The sequence below is a fragment of the Balaenoptera ricei genome, chromosome 9, assembly GCF_028023285.1.
Source record: "Balaenoptera ricei isolate mBalRic1 chromosome 9, mBalRic1.hap2, whole genome shotgun sequence".
Taxonomy (NCBI): Eukaryota; Metazoa; Chordata; class Mammalia; order Artiodactyla; family Balaenopteridae; genus Balaenoptera; species Balaenoptera ricei.
The window spans coordinates 95,106,662-95,113,613 of NC_082647.1; positions in this window are offsets into that span (position 1 = coordinate 95,106,662).

Below are 6,952 nucleotides of genomic sequence, written 5' to 3' on the forward strand. Positions count from 1 at the left end.
GGTCTCTCCTGAACCACTGGACTCCGGTTTCTCTAGAGTAATGGGGGTCAAATCTTTATAACCTTTGAATCCATACCACTTAGCCCAGCAATTGGAATTTAAGACATAATTTAACACTGAGTATTTGTTGGATGAATGGATGATGGATGGACGGAGGGATGAATAAGAAAATGGGCACATCTCTCTTCAGCTCCAAGTTCCCTAGTTCTTTCCTGCCTTAGTGCCTTTACTGGTTTTGCTGCCTCTTCTTGTAACATCTTCCCTGCTTGTTCTCACTTCTCTCTATTCCCTCATCAATCCATCCCTCATCAAGGGAGCTTTCTTGGATTTAAGGCTAGTTAAATGCTTCCCTTCTGTGCCTTCAGAGGGCACCTCTATCCGATGTTGGAACTTACCACAATGCATTGCAATACTCAGTTTGTCTCTCTTTTACCTGATAGTGTGTGCCTCCTCAGTCAGGGACTGTATCTCGTTTACATCCATAACTCCAACAATTAGCACACTGTACAAACTACAGGAGGCACTAATTAGTATTTGTTTATGTCCATGAAGGAAGGGAATGAATCCTATGTGTATAAGACCCCCAAATGCAAAGGTGTCAGAGCTGACATTCTGTGGGGGAAGATTAGGAGTACAACTAGTCTTCTTCCCCAAAGCGTTGCCATTGCCTCTGCCAATGGAAGAGACCAGAAAGTTGCTGGTGAGCTGTCTTATTCTTTTTTTTTTTAAGACCTCATTCTTTTTTTTTTTTTTTTTTTGATCTTCACTTTTTATTTTTATTTTTTTTGGCCATGCTGCATGGCTAGCGGGATCTTAGTTCCCTGACCAGGGATGGAACCCACACTCTCAGCAGTGAAAGCATGGAGTCCTAACCACTTTACCGCCGGGGAATTCCCCAATGAGCTGTCTTTGTTCCCTTCTCTCCCTCCCCAGTGTCCAGCTACCCCTCCACCCCTGGTCAAGAATCTGCTTCAGCATTTGAAGAAATACTCAACTGAGATTTCAGAATTCTCCATAATAAAACACAGTAGGAATGAATCAAGCTTGAAAAATCGTTAAAAGCAGAGGTTTTCAATTTAAAAATGTATTAAGTAGAATACCCCTCCCAACAGAATAATTAGTTGGAGCACTATTTCATGCTTTTAGTGAGGACACTAATGAAATATAAATGCTCATGAAACTGCAGAATACTGTCAGGTGAAATGTGTAATGATTTAGGCCAGTGCTTCTTTTTAAAATATTTTATTTATTTATTTGGCTGCACCAGACCTTAGTTGCAGCACGCGGGAATCTTTACTTGCGGCATGTGGGACCTAGTTCCTTGACTAGAGATCGAACCTGGGCCCCCTGCATTGGGAGCATGAAGTCTTAGCCACTGGACCACCAGGGAAGTCCCTAGGCCAGTGCTTCTTAAACTGAGATCCACACAACACGTCTTTCAGCATTTTTGAGTTCTGTAGGAGAATTTTTAATTCTAGTTTTTAATTAGATGCTAATTTAAAAGTTAATACAAGCATATTTCAAATTATCTGATACACTTATTGTCTGTTGAGGAGACAGACTGAAAAACTGCACTGACAAACAGTTTTAGATCAGAGGAGGGCTCCGTATTTATGATTGCATTTATGCTGAGGGATCCACCAAAGAGTTTAGTTTTAAATGTGTTGGTAAGAATGTCCAGCCCTACTACACATCCTGATGTCAAGAAGATAACACTTATCTCACAACTACTATTACACAACTCTTATTAGTTTCAAATACAGGAAAAAAATTTCACTCTTCTTTTTTACAGTGATAATTTGCAATTGAAAATCATTTTCATAGAATAAAATTTTGATTTCTTATTTAGTGACTATGATACTATCATTTGAAAATGGTACATAAAAGACCTGTACTCAGAAAACTATGACACTAATGAAAGAAATCACAGATGACACAAACAGATGGAGAGATATACCACGTTCTTGGACTGGAAAAATCAATATTGTGAAAATGACTATACTACCCAAAGCAATCTACAGATTCAGTGCAATCCCTATCAAATTACCAGTGGCATTTTTTACAGAACTAGAACAAAAAATCTAAAATTTGTATGGAGACACAAAAGACCCCAAATAGCCAAAGCAGTCTTGAGGGAAAAAAACGGAGCTGGACGAATCAGACTCCCCAACTTCAGACTATACTACAAAGCTACAGTAATCAAGACAATATGGTACTGGCACAGAAACAGAAATATAGATCAATGGAACAGGATAGAAAGCCCAGAGATAAACCTATGCACTTATGGTCAACTAATCTGTGACAAAGGAGGCAAGGATATACAATGGAGAAAAGCCAGTCTCTTCAATAAGTGGTGCTGGGAAAACTGGACAGCTACATGTAAAAGAATGAAATTAGAACACTCCCTAACACCATACACAAAAATAAACTCAAAATGGATTAAAGACCTAAGTGTAAGACTGGACACTATAAAACTCTTAGAGGAAAACATAGGAAGAATACTCTTTGACATAAATCACAGCAAGATCTTTTTTCACCCACCTCCTAGAGTAATGGAAATAAAACCAAAAATATTAAAATGGGACCTAATGAATCTTAAAAGCTTTTGCACAGCAAAGGAGACTATAAACAAAATGAAAAGGCAACCCTCAGAATGGGAGACAATGTTTGCAAATGAATCAATGGACAAAGGACTAATCTCCAAAATATATAAACAGCTCATGCAGCTCAATATTAAAAAAACAAACAACCCAATCCACAAATGGGCAGAAGACCTAAATAGACAACTCTCCAAAGAAGACATATAGATGGCCAAGAGGCACATGAAAAGCTGCTCAACATCACTAATTATTAGAGAAATGAAAATCAAAACTACAATGAGGTATCACCTCACACCAGTCAGAATGGCCATCATCAAAAAATCTACAAACAACAAATGCTGGAGAGGGCGTGGAGAAAAGGGAACCCTCTTGCACTGTTGGTGGGAATGTAAATTGATACAGCCACTATGGAGAACAGTATGGAGGTTCCTTAAGACACTAAAAATAGAGCTACCATATGACCCAGCAATCCCACTACTGGTCATATACTCAGAGAAAACCATAATTCAAAAAGATACATGCACCCCAATGTTCATTGTAGCACTATTTACAGTAGCCAGGACATGGAAGCAACCTAAATGCCCATCGACAGACAAATGGATAAAGAAGAAGTGGTACATATATACAATGGAATATTACTCAGCCATAAAAAGGAATGAAATTGGGTCATTTGTAGAGACGTGGATGGACCTAGAGACTGTCATACAGAGTGAAGTATGTCAGAAAGAGAAAAACAAATATCGTATATTAACGCATATATGTGAAATCTAGAAAAATGGCACAGATGAACAAGTTTGCAAGGCAGAAATAGAGACACAGATGTAGAGAACAAACGTATGGACACCAAGGGGGGAAAGTGGGAGGGGGTGGTGGTGGGATGAACTGGGAGACTGTGATTGACATATATACCCTAATATGTATACAATAGATAACTAATAAGAACCCGCTGTATAAAAAATAAATAAAATAAAATTTAAAAATTAAGAAAAGAAAAAGAAGAAAATGATACAGTACACCAGAGTAATATTGTGAAGTAATAATACATAATAGAGTGGTCTTTATGTGTAAAGTCACTCATTTATTCTTTTGATATCTGCAATATGCCATGTACTACCGTTCTATGCTTTGGGGACACAGCAGTGAATCAGAAAAAGTTCTCGGTCCTGTGGAGCTTACATTCTAGTGAAAGATGTCTAAGCACCAAGTAAAGCCAAAGCACATTATGGTCCAACTGTGCAAGGGAGAGTTTTGCAGTAGTTTGGAGGGAGAAAATTGGTGAGATAATTGAGTTGCCACAGGGCACACTGTAGTCCAGACATTGCAGCCTCTAAAAAACCTGTGCCAGATCAACCATGGCCAAATTTATAGTGAGAGAGGACTTCTTGAGTTGATCTTGTCTTTATGCATATCAACTTGTATTAGTATAAGGGAATAAATAATATTTAAGAAGAAGACTTTTATTAGGTGGTATCTTTAAGTTTCTCAGTTGTGTCCTAGAAATGTTCATTTGAATTTTATTAGTTTGGTGATTTGACTATATTTAATCTGTAGACAACTTTTGGATTGATAATTGTATGAGTAGGTTTCAAAAGAAGTATAAGAATAGGGACTTAATTAAACTTAATTTGGTAAACAGTTTTATTGAAGTATAATTTACATGCCATAAAATTCAAGCATTGTAAATGTGCAGTTCCAGGATTTTTTTTAGTAAATTTCTACAGTTGTGCAACCATCATCATAATCCAGTTTTAGAACATTTAAATTTCCCCCCAAAGTTTTCTTGGGCCCATTTGAATCAATCCCTGCTCCCACCTCCCACTGCAGGCTATCACTAATCTACTTGCTCTAGGTATTTTCCTTTTCTGGAAATTTCATATAAATGGAATCTTTTGCAACTGGCTTCTTTATCTTAGTGTAATGCTTTTAAGCTTCATCCGTCTTGAAGCGTGTATCAGTAGTTTTTTCATGTTTGTGGTTGAATAAGTTCTGTTGTACAGATAAAAACACATTTTGTTTATCCATTACCAGTTCACAGACATTTGGATTGTTTTCTAGCCAGTCTGAGAATCTCTGTATTTTGATTGGAGAGTTTGGTCCATTCACTTTGTTTTTGTTTTTTTTTTTTAAGTTTAAAATATGTATATCTTTACACAGAATTTTTAGAATTAAACTTTTTATTTTAAGATAATTGTAGATTCACATGCAATTATAAGAAATAATACAGAGATATTCTTGTGTACGCTTCACACAGTTTTCCCCCAGTTGGTAACATTTTGCAGAACTATAGCACTACAGCACAACTAGAATATTGACATTGATACAGTCAAGATACAAAACATTACCATCAATACAAGGATCCCCTCCCAATTACCTTTTTATAGCCACACCCACTTCCCTCAGATACCCACTACCTCCTTAACCCCTAACAGCTCTTAATCTGTTCTCCACTTCTATAATTTTTTTTATTTTAACAATGTTATATAAATAGAAGCACAAAGTATATAACCTTCTGGGAATTCCCTGGCCGTCCAGTGGTTATGACTCCACTCTCTCACTGCCAAGGGCCTGGGTTCGATTCCCTGGTCTGGGAACTAAGATCCCACAAACAGTGCTGTGCGGCCCCCAAAAAAGTATATACAGTAATCTTCTGGGATTGGCTTTTCTTCACTCAGCATAATTCATTCAAGCTACTCCATGTATCAATAGTTTGCTTCTTTTTTGAAATTGCTGAGTGATATTCAGTTTTGTTTTGTTTTTTTTTTCTTTTTGGCTGCATTGGGTCTTCCTTGCTGCATGCAGGCTTTCTCTAGTTGTGGCAAGCGGGGGCTACTCCTCGTTGCAGTGCATGGGCTTCTCACTGCGGTGGCTTCTCTTGTTGCGGAGCACGGGCTCTAGGCGTGCGGGCTTCAGTAGTTGTGGCTCACGGGCTCTAGAGTGCAGGCTCAGTAGTTGTGGCGCATGGGCTTAGTTGCTTTGCGACATGTTGGATCTTCCTGGATCAGGGATCAAACCCGTGTCCCCTGCATTGACAGGCAGATTCTTAATAACCAGGGAAGTCCCGATATTCAGTTTTGAAGGACAGCTTCCCTGGATATAGACTTCTTGATTCACAGTTATTTTTTCTTTCAGGATATTGAATATGTCATCCCAATGCCACTGGCCTCCATTGTTTCTGATGAGAAATTAGCCATAAATTGTATTGTTCCAGTGTTCCTATGAAGTGTTTTTCTCTTGCTGTTTTCAATGTTTCCTCCTTTTCAGCTTCAGCAGTTTAGCGATGATATGCCTAGATATGAATCTCTTTGTGTTTATCCAAATTGGGATTTATTGACCTTCTTGGATCTGTAATGTTTTTCATCAAATGTGGACAGTTTTCTGCCATTATTTCTTTAGATAAACTTTTTGCCCCTATACAGGACTCTCATTACACATCTTTTGTACACTTGATATTGTCTCACATATCTCTGAAGCTCTGCTTATTTTTCTTTAATCTTTTTTTTTGTTTGTTTTCCTCTATCTTCTTCAGATTGGATACTTTCTCTTGATTTATCTTCAAATTCACTTGCTTTCTGATATATCAAATCTGCTGCTGAACCTATCTAATGAATTTGTCATTTCAGTTATTGAATTTTTCAACTCTAGAATCACCATTTGGTTCTTTTTTGTAGTTTCTATTTCTCTATTGAAACTTTCTATTTGTTATGTAATAGTTATTATACGTTTAGGTAAGTCTTAAACATGGTTTCCTTTCATTTTTTTAAACATATTTTTTAAATTTTTTTTTTTATTGACCTGTAGTTGATTTACAATATTGTATTAGTTCCAGGTGTACAGCAAAGTGATTCATATATGTATATATTTCAGATTATTTTCTATTATAGGTTAGTATACAATTTTGAATATGGTTCCCTGTGCTACACAATATATTCTTGTTGCTTATTTACTTTCTGTATAGCAGTTCATTCTTTTGTATGGCTGAGTAATATTCCATTGCATATATATACCACATCTTCTTAAGCCAATCATCTGTTGATGGATATTCAGGTTGCTTCCATGTATTGGCTATTGTAAATAGTGCTAGCTATGAACGTTGGGGTGCATGTATCTTTTTCAATTACAGTTTCCATCTTTTCTGGATATATACCCAAGAGGGATACCCAAGAGGGAGATTGCAGGATCATATAGTAACTCTATTTTTAGTTTTTTAAGGAACCTCCATACTGTTCTCCATAGTGGCTGCAGCAGTTTACATTCCCATCAACAGAGCAGGAGGGGTATCTTTTCTACACACCCTCTCCAGCATTTATTATTTGTAGACTTTTTGATGAAAGCCATTCTGACCAGTGTGATAC